Source organism: Platichthys flesus, chromosome 17, assembly GCF_949316205.1.
Source record: "Platichthys flesus chromosome 17, fPlaFle2.1, whole genome shotgun sequence".
NCBI lineage: Eukaryota > Metazoa > Chordata > Actinopteri > Pleuronectiformes > Pleuronectidae > Platichthys > Platichthys flesus.
In genome coordinates, this window is record NC_084961.1 from 467,231 (window position 1) to 484,782 (window position 17,552).

Genomic DNA, 17,552 nt, shown 5'->3' on the forward strand with positions numbered 1-17,552 from the left:
ACAACTGGTCCCACAGCTGGTCCCACAGCTGCTCCTACAGCTGGTCCAACAACTGGTCCCACAGCTGGTCCCACAGCTGGTCCAACAACTGGTCCCACAGCTGGTCCTACAGCTGCTCCTACAGCTGGTCCTACAGCTGGTCCAACAACTGGTCCCACAGCTGGTCCCACAGCTGCTCCTACAACTGGTCCCACAGCTGGTCCCACAGCTGGTCCAACAACTGGTCCCACAGCTGGTCCCACAGCTGGTCCTACAGCTGGTCCCACAACTGTTCCCACAGCTGGTCCTACAGCTGGTCCTACAGCTGGTCCAACAACTGGTCCCACAGCTGGTCCCACAGCTGCTCCTACAACTGGTCCCACAGCTGGTCCTACAGCTGGTCCCACAGCTGCTCCTACAGCTGGTCCTACAGCTGGTCCAACAACTGGTCCCACAACTGTTCCCACAGCTGGTCCTACAGCTGGTCCTACAGCTGGTCCAACAACTGGTCCCACAGCTGGTCCCACAGCTGCTCCTACAACTGGTCCCACAGCTGGTCCTACAGCTGGTCCCACAGCTGCTCCTACAGCTGGTCCTACAGCTGGTCCAACAACTGGTCCCACAGCTGGTCCCACAGCTGCTCCTACAACTGGTCCCACAGCTGGTCCCACAGCTGGTCCAACAACTGGTCCCACAGCTGGTTCTACAGCTGCTCCTACAGCTGGTTCTACAGCTGCTCCTACAACTGGTCCCACAGCTGGTCCAACAACTGGTCCCACAGCTGGTCCCACAGCTGCTCCTACAGCTGGTCCAACAACTGGTCCCACAGCTGGTCCCACAGCTGGTCCCACAGCTGCTCCTACAACTGGTCCCACAGCTGGTCCCACAGCTGGTCCAACAGCTGGTCCTACAGCTGGTCCAACAACTGGTCCCACAGCTGGTCCCACAGCTGCTCCTACAACTGGTCCCACAGCTGGTCCCACAGCTGGTCCAACAACTGGTCCCACAGCTGGTCCCACAGCTGGTCCTACAACTGGTCCCACAGCTGTTCCCACAGCTGGTCCCACAACTGGTCCCACAACTGGTCCCACAGCTGCTCCTACAGCTGGTCCCACAGCTGCTCCTACAACTGGTCCCACAGCTGGTCCCACAGCTGGTCCAACAACTGGTCCCACAGCTGGTCCCACAGCTGGTCCTACAGCTGGTCCCACAGCTGTTCCCACAGCTGGTCCCACAACTGGTCCCACAGCTGCTCCTACAGCTGGTTCTACAGCTGCTCCTACAACTGGTCCCACAGCTGGTCCAACAACTGGTCCCACAGCTGGTCCCACAGCTGCTCCTACAGCTGGTCCAACAAACAACCCAACAACAGGAAGCCCAATCGCAGCACCACCTGGCCAAATCTCAAATACAACAGTGGCAAGCCTGACAGCAGCAGCAACGGCAGCAGCAGCAGCAGTAGCAGCAGCAGCAGCAGCTACAGCAGCAGCGGCTGGAGCAGCCTCTTCAGGATCAGATGCGGAAGATGCAGTAGCAGCTGCAGTAGCCGCGGTCACTGCTGCATTGAATGCAGCTGCAGCTTCTGAAGGACCACTAGCAGGACTATCACCTGCCTATGCTGTTGAAACAGCAGTCAAAGCAGCTGACAAAGCAAAATTAGCAATAAATGCAGCGCTAAAAGCAGCTTCATCAGCCCCAGCATCAAGAGCAGAAATGTTACGAAATATAGTCGAGGCTGCAGCGAATATTTCAGCTGCAGCAGATAAGGTAGCTGCAGCTGTTGTTGCAGCTGCCAATTCAACAACAGCAGTTTCAGCAAAGTTAGTTGCAGCAGCTGCAACAGATGCAGCAGAGGCTGCATCAAGAGCTCTAGCTGCATTGCAGGTAGCATTATCAGAAAACAAAAATGCAACATCCGAAACCAACACAAACTCACCATTTGTGCAAGCATCAATGTTAGCAGCAGAAAAAGCAGCAGAATTGGCTGCAGCAACAGCAATGAAAGCAAAAGAAGCAGCTGAAGCTGCGTCAGATGCAGCAACAGCAACATCTGTAGCTGAGTCAATCGATAAGGCAAGAGAAGCAGCTGTCAAAGCCAGGGAAGCGTCACTGATTGCAAAGGCCGCTGCAAAAGCAGGAGAAACCGCAGCGTCTGCTGCTGCTGCCGCAACTGCCATTTCTGTTGCAACGCCACTGATTCCCACAACAACAGCACCAACAACAATGATGACAACTACAGGATTATCTACTACTACCACAACTACAACAATACCTTCATCACTACCACTAACATCACCCACACCAGCGTTCACATCAGGAGCAACAACTATACAGCCAACAACAGACGGCGCAACAACAACACAATCAACAACAGCATCGCCCATAACAATGTCACCGAGAGGAACAGCAACAGTGAAAGCAGTATCCGTGGCTGCAGCAGCAGCAGCTACTGCAGCAGCAGCAGGAGGAGCCACTTCTGTAGTGGCTGGAGCCACAACAAGCCCAGTTGCAGCAAAAGCCATAAAAGCTGCACAAGATGCAGCCAGAGCTGCCATATTACTGTCCAAAGGGCAACCCTCACCAGCAGCAGCTGCATTTGCAGCAATTGCGGCTGCCAACGCCGCCAAAGAAGCAGCAGTAGCAGCAAGTCTTGAGGCAGCAGCAGCACCAGCAGCAAAGAGAGAATCACTCGCAAGACTAGCAAATGCATCATCAATAGCTGCACAGGCTTCTGAAGAAGCAGCAGCCGCAGCAGTGCTGGCAGCCTTTGGTAGCACAACAGCTAACGACGAAGTTGCACAAGCTGAAAAAACAGTGGCTGAAAAAGCAATAATAGTTGCAGGAATATTGGAATCAGAATTATCATCAGTGAGTGGACCCACAGCAGCAGCCACAGGTTTATCCTTATCAGCAGCGCAAGCAGTGGCAGCAATGACAGAAGCAACAGCACTGATTGCATCGACAGCAACAGGCGACTTGGTAGTAGCAGCAAATGCAGCAGCAAAAAGCTCAGCAGCAGCAGCAAGGGCAGCGCTGGGGGCACTCCCAATCAAAGTCGTGGGTACACCCACAGGGCAAACAACACCACCAGTGACAGGAGCCCCATCAACACCACCCACAGAAGAACAAACTGCAGCAATAATCGCGTCCACCTCAGCAGCAGCAGCAGCAACTGCAGTGGCAGCCTCAACAGCAGCAGTCAGTGGAGCAGCACCCAAAGAATTAGAAGCTGCCATAACCCAGGCACGAGCAGCAGCTCGAGCTGCCACCTTAGCAGCAGATGGAACAGCATCAGTATCCCTGGCAGTAGCAGCAGCTGAAGACGCTGCAGAGGCAGCAGAAGCAGTAGCATTAGCAGCCATTCAAGCAGCAGCAAGTGCACCTGCATCAATTAGAGATGTAATGGCAAATATAGCCAAGGAATCATCAAAAGCTGCAATGGCAGCAAGGGCAGCAGCAACAGCAGCAAAAGAAGCCAGCAAAGCAGGAGCATCTCAAGAAGCATTGATGGAAACAGCAGAAGCTGCCAAAGAAGTGGGGAAATCCTCAAACGATGCATTGGCGACATTATCAGCAATCCCAGCAGAAAAAGCAGCACAAATGACAGAAGAATCACGTTCAGCAATAGCAACAGCAGAAACAGTGGCAGACATCGCAGGAGCAACAGCATTGTCAGTAGAATCAGTAGTAAAGGCAGCAACAGCAAACAACTCTGAAATAATGAAATCAAGTACAAATGCAGCAGCAAGAAGTGCAACAGCAGCAGCAAGGGCAGCAGTGAGGGCACTCCCAATTAAAGCCGTGGGTACAGCCACAGGGCAACCATCAAATAGTCAAACAACAGCACCCACAGAAGAACAAACTGCAGCAATTATCGCGTCCACCTCAGCAGCAGCAGCAGCAACTGCAGTGGCAGCCTCAACAGCAGCAGTCAGTGGAGCAGCACCCAAAGAATTAGAAGCTGCCATAACCCAGGCACGAGCAGCAGCTCGAGCTGCCACCTTAGCAGCAGATGGAACAGCATCAGTATCCCTGGCAGTAGCAGCAGCTGAAGACGCTGCAGAGGCAGCAGAAGCAGTAGCATTAGCAGCCATTCAAGCAGCAGCAAGTGCACCTGCATCAATTAGAGATGTAATGGCAAATATAGCCAAGGAATCATCAAAAGCAGCAAAGGCTGCAAAGGCAGCAGCAACAGCAGCAAAAGAAGCCAGCAAAGCAGGAGCATCTCAAGAAGCATTGATGGAAACAGCAGAAGCTGCCAAAGAAGTGGGGAAATCCTCAAACGATGCATTGGCGACATTATCAGCAATCCCCGCAGAAAAAGCAGCACAAATGACAGAAGAATCACGTTCAGCAATAGCAACAGCAAAAACAGTGGCAGTCATCTCAGGAGCAACAGCATTGTCAGTAGAATCAGTAGTAAAGGCAGCAACAGCAAACAACTCTGAAATAATGAAATCAACTACAAATGCAGCAGCAAGAAGTGCAACAGCAGCAGCAGGCGTTCAGCTTTCACTGGTATCAGGGACAAATGTAACCCCATCTACAGCAAGCCCCACACCAGGCAGCACTGCAGCATCAACCTTGGCAACAACAACAACAGCAGCAGCAGCATCACCTGTAGAAGTTAAAGCAAAGGAAACTGCAGTCGTGGCGTCAACAGCAGCAGCAGCGGCAGCGGCAGCAGCTGCCTCAGCAGCTGCGGCAGCTTCTGGACCAGCAGCATCCACAGCAGCCAGGAATGCAGCAGTAGCTGCAAAACAAGCAGCAAAGGCTGCTGCATTAGTTGCAGCAGGGGCAGCACCAGTGGAAACAGCAGCTGCAGCAGCAAGAAAAGCGGCTGAAGCAGCAGATCTGGCAGCACAAGCAGCCGTAGACGCAGCATTAAAACAAGGAACAGCAGGACAAACGCAGCAAGCAGCGCTGATAGCAGCATCAGCAATTAAGTCGGCAAATGCAGCAAAAACAGCAGCAGCAGCAGCAACGTCGGCAGCAGCTGCAAACGCAAATCCAGCAACAATCTCAGGAGCTGCTGAAGCTGCCAGATCAGTGGCCACAGCATCAAAAGAAGCAGTAGAACAGCTGCAGGACGTTTTATCACAGGCCACAGGCTCGACCGCAGCAGAGAAAGCAGCGATAGCAGGGGCACAGGCAGTGGCAGAGATGGCACAGGCAACAGCAGCAGTAGCCACAACAGCAGCGGAAACAGCAGAAGACGCAGCATCAGCAACATCTGCAACATCCGCGGCAGAACTCACAGCAATAATGACATCAGCAGCACAAGGGGCGGTGACATCGGCCTCAGCCGCAGCAACAGCAGCAGAGGCCCTCGCTGACCAAAGCAACGCAGCAGCAGCAGGTGGATCTGGATCTGGGTCTGGGTCTGGGTCTGGGTCTGGATCTGGATCTGGGTCTGGATCTGGGACTGGATCTGGGTCTGGGTCTGGATCTGGATCTGGAGCTAGTTCTGGGTCTGGGTCTGGGTCTGGAACAGGATCAAATCCAGGAAGCAACACAACAGGAGCTGCGAGCTACCATACGATCAGCCTGGTTTCTGTGGGGATCTCCGTCATCGCTGCTCTGCTTCTGTGAGGAGCAACATGACGCAGCTGCTGCACTGAAGGACTGACACGCTCAATTGTAGAATATCAAGATGTATTTATTCCTTTATTTTATCTCCAATTCATCGTGTGTGTACCAAAATTATACCATTTTATATTTGTCTTTGACAGGTCAGAAAAGTAAGATCAAAGGAAATGAGAAAGGGAACAATGATCAATATTTGAATAATCACTAATCAGTAATAGAGTTATTCAACTCTTTAAATGGCTGTAAATTATCCTATTTATTATCCTATTTATTGTGAGCATGGTTTGTACTGAATGAAACTGTTGTTATTCTATAGTTTATTGCAATTCATATTCGTAATTGTGACGGTTTTTGATTATAAATGAAAACAGCCGCTCTTGATCTAATTCATGAAAGAATGTGATTATGTCTTCATCAATAAATGAACAATTACTGCATTTTGCTTTGATCGTTGTTTTCTTTGCCGAGCAGCTCAAGCCCATCGAGGTTCCTCTGACTTTAATATGTGTTGAAAAACATTTGGTGAAGTTTTGGGGCTTTTAAATAAAAAGTACATTGATTGTAGTTTATAAACACAATTTGTATATAGAGCATAAACTTGACCAATTATTTAAGAGGAATAAATTATTTAAAAAAAAATTGATATTTCCTCTGTCTGAGTGGCTCCAGCTGCTCCTGACATGTTACATTCACCATAACATGAGGTCCCTGTCCTGGCTCCCAGTGGCCCCCTATCATCTCGGGGATCTGCATAAGATCACAGTCAAAATCAACTTCAGCTCAACCAGTGACAACATTCACATGTTAATGCCTCACTTTTAATCATCAAATACTGATCAAATTAAATGTAAAGTCTTCCTAATGAATGAGAACTTTAACTTTTTAATACTTTTACTTAGTTAAGAGTTAAGTTTCGTCCACATTCTGGTTTTCTATTATTTCAATCAAGTGAGTGAAGCGAGTGCTTTATCCACCACTGAGAACAATACGTACGTAATAAACTTGTAACTGGGTGTATGATCTATAATCTCTATGTATGACTATTAATAATAATTATCTCTGAAACACATTTTCCAGAGGTTCAGCTCGGTCACATCTCTATTATCTGTCATTGTGTATAAATCACAGCACATTCCTCTGAGCTGGTGAAAGGAGCATCGTGTGGTGTGAGGCGTGGTGCCACCCACACAACTTCACAAGAAAAGACAATTAGTGCAATTAGCACATTCCAAGAACGAGAGACTCCCTGAAGCCTCAGAGAACTAGAGGGTTTGTTGAGTAACAGAGGTTTGGCAGCAAGGTGAGTTCACCTGGTTCCCACCTTTAAACACAAAGGACACAAACCAACACAATTCTAGTCACTGATGAATCAACAGGAGGGAACCAATGTATTGATTTCATCTATTATTCTCTGACTATTTATTGATGCTATTTCAGGAGGCGTTGCTCTACATTCCAATGATCGGGTTCGAGTTTTCAAAGAATCTAAAATCCAAACATTCAAACACAACAAACAATTACTGGTCCTCTGAACGTGAAAGTTTAAAATCGAAATCAAAAAATCAAAGCCCTGATGAAATAAAAGTGACTGTATATAAAGACAATTTGGTCACGTCCCATCTGCGTCCATGGAGGAGGCTGGGTTCACGGCCCATCTGCGTCCATGGAGGAGGCTGGGTTCACGGCCCATCTGCGTCCATGGAGGAGGATGGGTTCACGTCCCATCTGCGTCCATGGAGGAGGATGGGTTCACGGCCCATCTGCGCCAATGTAGGAGGCTGGGTTCACGGCCCATCTGTGTCCATGGAGGAGGATGGGTTCACGGCCCATTTGCGTCCATGGAGGAGGCTGGGTTCACGGCCCATCTGCGTCCATGGAGGAGGATGGGTTCACGTCCCATCTGCGTCCATGGAGGAGGATGGGTTCACGGCCCATCTGCGCCAATGTAGGAGGCTGGGTTCACGGCCCATCTGTGTCAATGGAGGAGGATGGGTTCACGGCCCATTTGCGTCCATGGAGGAGGATGGGTTCACGTCCCATCTGCGTCCATGGAGGAGGTTGGGTATGGTATATTCTATGTAGCTGAGAGGTCGACGATGTTGTAGAAGTTGACGTTGATGAAGGAATCTCAGCGGATCTCGTTCTTGTTTGTATAATATGTTTATTATACAAAGTACAGCGGATCTGTACTTGTACTCTGTGTAATTACAATAAATTGAATCCATGCAATCCAATCCAAAAAACCTAATGGGCTATATGAACTGTATAAACACCTTTTTCCATGCTTCCAAGATCCACTACCTCTGCCAGTCTGATAATTCCTAAGTCAAAGGTCATCCCTAAAAGGTAGAGAACATGTAATGATTGATCTAGTGGAGCCTGATTCTGTATAACCAGAGCTTGTTTCTTAATTTTCTTATTATCCACCAGTTGTATTTGATTGAGTTTTCTAAGGACCTCTTGGTCCTGTTCTTTCTGGTCATGCTCCTTTTTCTTACACAGCCCCACCTAATCCCTTTTTCATTTAGTTGCCTCTGTACTTGTACTCTGTGTAATAACAATAAATTGAATCCATCCAATCCAATCCAAAAAACCTAATGGGCTATATGATCTGTATAAACACCTTTTTCCATGCTTCCAAGATCAACTACCTCTGCCAGTTTGCTCCACACTGTTAGGGGCAACCCCTTCTGTATTTTGGCTCGCAAAATTGACTGTTAGCCCTAACCCAAAAGATTGAAATCAGGGTGATTTCCTGTGACATTTCTCCACACTTGATGAGCTCTTGAAACATAGGCCCTCTGGTTTTCTTCCTGACCCAGTGGTTCAATCAATGTCAGGATGTACATTTGTAGGAACCGTCTCTTTTTCAGCGCTCTACACACTGACGTCCCCTGTGTTTCGTGTCGGAGGTCCTCGCGGCGTCTGCTCCAGAACCTGCTCCAGTCCCTGCCCCGCGCCGGAAGCTCCTGGCTGACGTCCCCTGTGTTCCAGCGTCTGAGGTCTGAGCGTGGTCTGCTCCAGTCCTGATTCTAGTCCCTGTCCTACCCTTGGGGTTCCCGGCAGACGCCACTCTGGTTCCGGCGTCGGAGATCCTCGCAGTGTAACATTTGTTCAGTCTGTTTGTTTGTATTCACTTCCTGTTTGATTTTGTTGTCCGGGTTCTTGTGTCCTGTGTCTAGCTTTACTTCCTGTTTGTTTCCCCACACACCTGTACCTTGTTTGTAATTAAGCACTCCCTATTTATACCCTGTGTTTCCCCTCACCTTCTGCCAGATTGTCATTGTCTCCGTCGTGTGTACATGCTCTCCAGCTTTTTCCTCCGTGTTTTGGACTACCTGCTTTTTGACTCTGCCTGGATTTATGACTTTGGATTTTGCCTTACCCCTGAATGGACTATTAAAGTAAAGTTAGATTTTTATACTTTATCTGGCTGTCTCCCGTGCTTCTTTTCTGCAACTGAGTCCCAGATTTGTAAAGAACCATCACACGCAGGGCCAGCTCCAGTTCCTGACCCACATCCGGGGCTGAGGTCGGAACTCTTGCCCTCTGCCCCTGACCGCTCTTTGGGCCACCCGTATGAGGAGCTTCAGGCTTGGCTCCTGACCGGCCCCCGGGCCGTCCACCAGAGCCCTTGTTTTCTGCCCTTGAGCAGCCACGGGGCCGCCCTTCCGAGCCTCAGAACCCTGACTTTGAGCGCCCGCGGTGCCGCCCTCCTGAGCCTCAGAACTCTGTCCTTGAACGGCCACGGTGCCGCCCTCCAGAGATTCAGAGCTCTGACTTTGAGAGGCCACGGCGCCGCCCCCCTGAGTCTCAGAACTCTGCCCCTGAGCGTCCTCCTGTGCCTCTGTGCTCAGCCCCTGAGCGACCACGGAGCCGTTGGCCCGAGACCCTGGGCACCTCCCGGATTCCCTCCTCCGGTTCCCCCCTCCTCCCGTCTCAGGTCATGTTATGGACCGTCTGGAATCCGGTCCTTGAGGGGGGGGGGGGGTACTGTGATGCTCGGTCATTTATGTTTATGGATTTCTGTCTCTTTTCGTTTTCTGTTTCCTGTTTTATTTTGTAGCCTTGCTTTCCCTGGGTCTTGTTCAAGCATCTCAGTGTGTCACTTCCTGTCTTTGATTGTCATCTCCAGTCCTCATGTGTTTCACCAGTGTGTAATTGCCCCTGCCTTCCTTCTGTGTATTTAAGCCTCTGTTTCCCTTTGTCTGGTGTCGGTTCGTTAGTTGTTTCTCTTCCTCGTTTCCACACGTTGTGAGATATGATTTTTCTTGTCCAGCTTTCTCGACCAGCTTGTCCTTCTTCCTCGTTCTCCGTGCGCTTTGTCACCAGTGTTACCTGTTAGTGTTCCTGGTTTGTTTCTATCTTGTTTCAAGCAGTGTTAATTTCGTTGACGTAAACTATAACGAAAACTATTCGTTAACAACCTTTTTTCCATGATGAAGACGTAACGAAAACGGATCTTTGAAAATAAAAACTATGACTAAATCTATTCTTAACTTTCGTTGACGAGACGAGACGAGACGAAAATGTTGGTGGTTGACTAAGTCACAATAATTTTTAAAACATCGTCGTATCAGGCAGGGGTGGACTGGCCATCTGGCATACCGGGCATCGTCCCAGTGGACCGTTGACCCAATGTGGGCCGGTCTGGTCCGCTATGTATTTATTTTTATTTTTTTTCTCTTCTTCCTCTCTAAATTCCCTCCAATTGGGCCGGCCAATTGGCTACAGAGGGCTAGCAGTGTATTGCCAGCATCGACACATATTATTGGTCTATTGTTTGTCATTGTCAATCAGTCATGGGCTGACAGGCTCAGAGAGCCCTGACAGTGCTGTCAATCACAACACAAACCAGGGTGGGGCGGACCTCATGGCATTGGCGGGGGAGTCGGGACGGGCTGCTGCTGAGACAGAAACTTAAAATGGATGATAAGAGTAAAAAACGCCCGGGTGGCGCTGAGAAGCATCGGGAAAGAAAGCTGAAGTCTCTGGAGGTGGAGGCTGCTCCATGTGCCCAACTGACGGACCTGTGTGGAGCCGGTTCACCGCCCAGCAGCAGCAGGTGACCCGGGAGACGAGCGAGGAGGACTGGACATGAGGAGCGAGTGGAGGCAGACATGGTAAGAAACATGGCCTGGGGCTGGCTTGACTACATTGTTGAGACATGTCCAAAACAAAATAGAAAACGTTTTGATTTTGTTTTAATATGCCGAATTATGATATTATGGGTTATTATTGTTCAGATGATTTAGCTAAGCTAGCTAAGAGCGGCTAATGTCGTTTACTGTTGCCATAGCAACAGTAAACTTTCTGAGCTGTAAATAGAGATGCAGAATCAAGTTGTATTGAAAACAATACAAGTAAACCTATAGGGAATAATTTGTTTAATTTGAAATATTTGCCAGTTATTATCACACATTGTCATTGTTAATCATATATAATCATTATGGATGTAGTAATTCATTATTTGTCATTTTAATAATTCTTTTCAGAAGTTTTATTGTGCTTATGTGTTGATCCTCAATGGTGTGATCATGTACACTAAATGATAAATTTTTCTCCATTACAGGTTGTTGTGATATATTTGAGGAGTCGTTCTCCCTCTGTTTTACATGTGGACATTCAGGACCACTGTTAGAATTTGGTAAGTTTATCATGTATTTTTTAATGTATAAATTCATACTTCATAATTATAATAATTTTCAAAAGGTTTTAAAAGAGAAACACATCCAAAAAGTTCTCAACTCTAGGTGCAGGACAGAGGAAAACATTATAATGTGTCCATGTCCTTCTCAGGTTGACCACTTGACATGGTGATCCATGTTCGAGGACTTGCTCTCTGTCTGCCTCCACTCTCTGCCTTTACTGTACCAAAGTTTGTCTGTTGAGTCTCCTCTAGTCTGGTGAGTAAATCATTTTTTATGTTTTATGAAATCATACTTAATTTGTGATGATTAGAGACATTATAATGTATCCATGTCCTTCTCAGGTTGACCACTTGACATGTGAGAGCCTGAGGAGTTGTTTTCCAGACACAGGTAGAGCTGGCAGGGGCGTCACCCTGGGCCTGTCCTTTTGGGCTGGGCTTCAGCTGCAGATCTAAAGGCTGCTTCAAGGGGCATGGGCCTCAGCCTTTTTCTTTGCTTCTGCACCTTACAACATACATCAAACCTCATTTTCACACATCCAAACACTGTTAACACCACTGACGATTAACATATTTTACACATCCCACTACGTAGTTAGAGCTATCTTGATTTGGAGTTAAATAAATTTACTTTTGGCTTGAGAGGTTTGTGTGTGGCCTCCCTTCTTGTTGCCATCTTTGAGCTAGGTGGTAACAGTAGTATGCATGAGAGAAGACGCCGCGAGATTTGTGGACTTCTATTTGGTGTCCGCTGATAATGTAGTGGGCTGGTCTGGACAGACAATGCCAGGGATGAATTTTTGTCCCAGTCCACCCCTGGTATCAGGCCGTCATGAAGTATCAGGAGAGGGCGAGTGAGTCTGTGTGTGTGTCTGTGTGTGTGTGTGTGTGTGTGTGTGTGTGTGTGTGCCTGTGAGCTCCCAGATAGCGCACCGGTCCTGTCTCCTCTGCTGAATGAAGTCTGCACTGAACGTTATGAATGAAACAATTCAGTCTCGAATCACACGCCATCGTCCCTGCACGTGATGTAAACAACGGTACCGGCTCGTGCTATAGTACTTCCTGGTACGTCACTCCAGCAGGATTATGGGAGATGTAGTCCAATCTCCAGCCATGGGTTTGAAGCTCCTGTCTCCTGAACACAGCACCTTTCCCAAAGGTATCAAATGCTAGCAGGTAATATGTGTTGTTATTCCGGAAACATTCAATTATATAATATAATATATATGTGGGTAGAGTGGTCTTCCTCAAACCAAAGGTTGGGGTTCAATCTTGTGCAAGATACTGAACCCTCAAATGGGCCCTCATACATGTTGAATGCAATAATTATAAATAACTTGTATATATGACTTTCTTATGACTTCTGGCATGCGATGATTTCGCAACGGACGTGCCATGTGCTATATTTGTCGCATTGCACATGCCCGAGTTTCAGGGATAGGAAGGGAGCGAGATGGCTCACTCCTCAGCTACTTCCATCAGCACCTCCGGTAAAACAAAGTTTATTACAGCTGCGCGAATAACACGCGCTATGAGGTAACTGAACGATCGAATATTAAATTCGCAGGCAACTATTTTGTCTTCGGATTGTCGACTACAATCTGGTGCACTTTGAGGAAGTAAATATGTCAGAATCTACTGTTGGTGGTCATAATCTACTTGTGGTGTGAGAAACAGTTTATAGACACACTGAGCAGTACCCGGGTTTTCCTTTCCGCAGATTAACGTCTTGGCGATGTCCGACTCGGGAAACCTTCTTTGAAAATTTCTGAACATCTTTCATTGGACGTGAGAGAGTGGTGGTTTACTGTTGTGTCAAGACACCACAACACTTCTGTGCGCAGCGTTGTCGTAAGGCCTGCATGATTATGGCCAAAATCATAATTACGATTATTTAGATCAATATTAATATCATGATTATTCATACATTTTAGGAACAATATATTTTTTTATAGCGTTTTTATGTTTAAATGCACAAGAACACTGCTTTCACTTCCATGTTGTGCTACATTCCAGCTAATGTACACATCTTTCATTAGGTCCTGGGCAATCGACTCTCCTGTCGGTTCTTATGGGAAAAAATGTCTGTAAGCATCGACTCTTCATTGCAAATTACAATCGATGCAGTGAATTGTCAGGGACATGTAGGGCTCCATTGTTGTGCTTGATCATTGCTCACAGTATTTATGGGACACCTGTCTTTGGCCAAATTCAATGCGATCGCATCCGTTATTCCAGTGTGTCTTTGGGAAGGGGATGGATATGCTGTTGCACCATCCATGGTCGTTTATGGTTTTCTCTGTTGACGTTGGACATGGACGGAGATTCAGGGAGGTAATGTTAGCTTTGGCCTTGATGCACTTGTTGTACTATGGTTTGTGGGTTGTTTTTTTCAGGTGGTTAAACTAGGTAGTTGTATTGCTATGCGGCGGAAACACAACTCTAAACGCACTCTGGCATGATTTGTTCTTGGTTATCATCACTTGCCCTAAATTCCCAAACTACCAAACAACATATGATGATCCTTTTCGAAGGACTAGCTCCTCGATAATTGATTTACCGTTCACATGACACCGTGACTGGCTACTCTCTGTCTCTACTCTTCTAAGAAATACCTGAACTGGCTGCAGACAAAACTTTTGTCATGGCTACCGCTGCAGGGTGCGTGCATGACAACTCCCACTTAGTTCTCCCTCTGGTGGTTAGCGAATGTTAGTCGAAAAAGCGCTTGATTGGATATCGCTGATGATCATGCAATTCGATTAATTGTGCAGCCCTAGTTGTTGTGGCTCCCATTGTCACTCTGAGGTCTGTAGAAGTTGAAGCAGAGGGAAAAAATAAATTGTTGCATTTCAGGTGGTTTGCTGGACTTAGAGTGTTAAATTCTGGGGTATAGGTTGCCATGTGCCAAGTTCACAATATATTCTCCTACAGCCAGGGCAGTTGGGGGGAACCTCACCAGGCAGTATATAGTCTCCCGCGACAATGTGCCTACAGCGAATGACCACACCACGGGGGTGCATGGTGCGCATCACAGTTTCACAGGTAGCATATTCTCCTGCAGGCATGCGCCATGGAGAATGGCCCCACCGCGGCGGTGAATGCTACCATAATCAGTTTCACAAGGTAACATATTCTTCTGCAGGCATGCGCCTATGTAGCATATAGTGGCATGGCACACATAACAGGCTCACTAGGTAGCATATTCTCCAGCAGGCATGCGCCTATGGAGAATAGCCACACCGCAGTGGCGTGGAACACATAACAGGCCCACTAGGTAGCATAGCCACACCGCAGTGGCGTGGAACACATAACAGGCTCACTAGGTAGCATATTCTCCAGCAGGCCTGCGCCTATGGAGAATAGCCACACCGCAGTGGCGTGGAACACATAACAGGCCCACTAGGTAGCATATTCTCCAGCAGGCATGCGCCTATGGAGAATAGCCACACCGCAGTGGCGTGGAACACATAACAGGCTCACTAGGTAGCATAGCCACACCGCAGTGGCGTGGAACACATAACAGGCTCACTAGGTAGCATATTCTCCAGCAGGCATGCGCCTATGGAGAATAGCCACACCGCAGTGGCGTGGAACACATAACAGGCTCACTAGGTAGCATAGCCACACCGCAGTGGCGTGGAACACATAACAGGCTCACTAGGTAGCATATTCTCTAGCAGGCATGCGCCTATGGAGAAGAGCCACACCGCAGTGGCGTGGAACACATAACAGGCTCACTAGGTAGCATATTCTCCTGCAGGCATGCGCCTATGGAGAATAGCCACACCGCAGTGGCGTGGAACACATAACAGGCTCACTAGGTAGCATATTCTCCAGCAGGCATGCGCCTATGGAGAATAGCCACACCGCAGTGGCGTGGAACACATAACAGGCTCACTAGGTAGCATATTCTCCAGCAGGCCTGCGCCTATGGAGAATAGCCACACCGCAGTGGCGTGGAACACATAACAGGCCCACTAGGTAGCATAGCCACACCGCAGTGGCGTGGAACACATAACAGGCTCACTAGGTAGCATATTCTCCGGCAGGCATGCGCCTATGGAGAATAGCCACACCGCAGTGGCGTGGAACACATAACAGGCTCACTAGGTAGCATAGCCACACCGCAGTGGCGTGGAACACATAACAGGCTCACTAGGTAGCATATTCTCCAGCAGGCATGCGCCTATGCAGAATAGCCACACCGCAGTGGCGTGGAACACATAACAGGCTCACTAGGTAGCATAGCCACACCGCAGTGGCGTGGTACACATAACAGGCTCACTAGGTAGCATATTCTCCAGCAGGCATGCGCCTATGGAGAATAGCCACACCGCAGTGGCGTGGAACACATAACAGGCTCACTAGGTAGCATATTCTCCAGCAGGCATGCGCCTATGGAGAATAGCCACACCGCAGTGGCGTGGAACACATAACAGGCTCACTAGGTATCATATTCTCCAGCAGGCATGCGCCTATGGAAAAAACCACACCGCAGTGGCGTGGAACACATAACAGGCTCACTAGGTAGCATATTCTCCAGCAGGCATGCGCCTATGGAGAATAGCCACACCGCAGTGGCGTGGAACACATAACAGGCTCACTAGGTAGCATAGCCACACCGCGGTGGCGTGGAACACATAACAGGCTCACTAGGTAGCATATTCTCCAGCAGGCATGCGCCTATGGAGAATAGCCAAACCGCAGTGGCGTGGAACACATAACAGGCTCACTAGGTAGCATAGCCACACCGCAGTGGCGTGGAACACATAACAGGCTCACTAGGTAGCATATTCTCTAGCAGGCATGCGCCTATGGAGAATAGCCACACCGCAGTGGCGTGGAACACATAACAGGCTCACTAGGTAGCATATTCTCCTGCAGGCATGCGCCTATGGAGAATAGCCACACCGCAGTGGCGTGGAACACATAACAGGCTCACTAGGTAGCATATTCTCCAGCAGGCATGCGCCTATGGAGAATAGCCACACCGCAGTGGCGTGGAACACATAACAGGCTCACTAGGTAGCATATTCTCCAGCAGGCCTGCGCCTATGGAGAATAGCCACACCGCAGTGGCGTGGAACACATAACAGGCCCACTAGGTAGCATAGCCACACCGCAGTGGCGTGGAACACATAACAGGCTCACTAGGTAGCATATTCTCCAGCAGGCATGCGCCTATGGAGAATAGCCACACCGCAGTGGCGTGGAACACATAACAGGCTCACTAGGTAGCATAGCCACACCGCAGTGGCGTGGAACTGATAACAGGCTCACTAGGTAGCATATTCTCCAGCAGGCATGCGCCTATGCAGAATAGCCACACCGCAGTGGCGTGGAACACATAACAGGCTCACTAGGTAGCATAGCCACACCGCAGTGGCGTGGTACACATAACAGGCTCACTAGGTAGCATATTCTCCAGCAGGCATGCGCCTATGGAGAATAGCCACACCGCAGTGGCGTGGAACACATAACAGGCTTACTAGGTAGCATAGCCACACCGCAGTGGCGTGGAACACATAACAGGCTCACTAGGTAGCATATTCTCCAGCAGGCATGCGCCTATGGAGAATAGCCACACCGCAGTGGCGTGGAACACATAACAGGCTCACTAGGTAGCATATTCTCCAACAGGCATGGGCCTATGGAGAATAGCCACACCGCAGTGGCGTGGAACACATAACAGGCTCACTAGGTAGCATAGCCACACCGCAGTGGCGTGGAACACATAACAGGCTCACTAGGTAGCATATTCTCCAGCAGGCATGCGCCTATGGAGAATAGCCACACCGCAGTGGCGTGGAACACATAACAGGCTCACTAGGTAGCATAGCCACACCGCAGTGGCGTGGAACACATAACAGGCTCACAAGGTAGCATATTCTCCGGCAGGCATGCGCCTATGGAGAATAGCCACACCGCAGTGGCGTGGAACACATAACAGGCTCACTAGGTAGCATAGCCACACCGCAGTGGCGTGGAACACATAACAGGCTCACTAGGTAGCATATTCTCTAGCAGGCATGCGCCTATGGAGAATAGCCACACCGCAGTGGCGTGGAACACATAACAGGCTCACTAGGTAGCATATTCTCCAGCAGGCCTGCGCCTATGGAGAATAGCCACACCGCAGTGGCGTGGAACACATAACAGGCCCACTAGGTAGCATATTCTCCAGCAGGCATGCGCCTATGGAGAATAGCCACACCGCAGTGGCGTGGAACACATAACAGGCTCACTAGGTAGCATAGCCACACCGCAGTGGCGTGGAACACATAACAGGCTCACTAGGTAGCATATTCTCCAGCAGGCATGCGCCTATGGA

At 49.0% G+C, this 17,552-nt stretch overlaps 1 long non-coding RNA gene across 1 annotated transcript; it reads left to right on the plus strand.

Annotated features, from left to right (window-relative positions):
- The first annotated feature begins 10,481 nt into the window (after positions 1 to 10,481).
- Positions 10,482 to 11,850, plus strand: LOC133972269 (uncharacterized). The gene is made up of 4 exons (XR_009924444.1): positions 10,482 to 10,691; positions 11,141 to 11,215; positions 11,368 to 11,474; positions 11,561 to 11,850. It is a non-coding gene; the product is annotated as an uncharacterized LOC133972269 (long non-coding RNA).
- Positions 11,851 to 17,552: the final 5,702 nt, after the last annotated feature.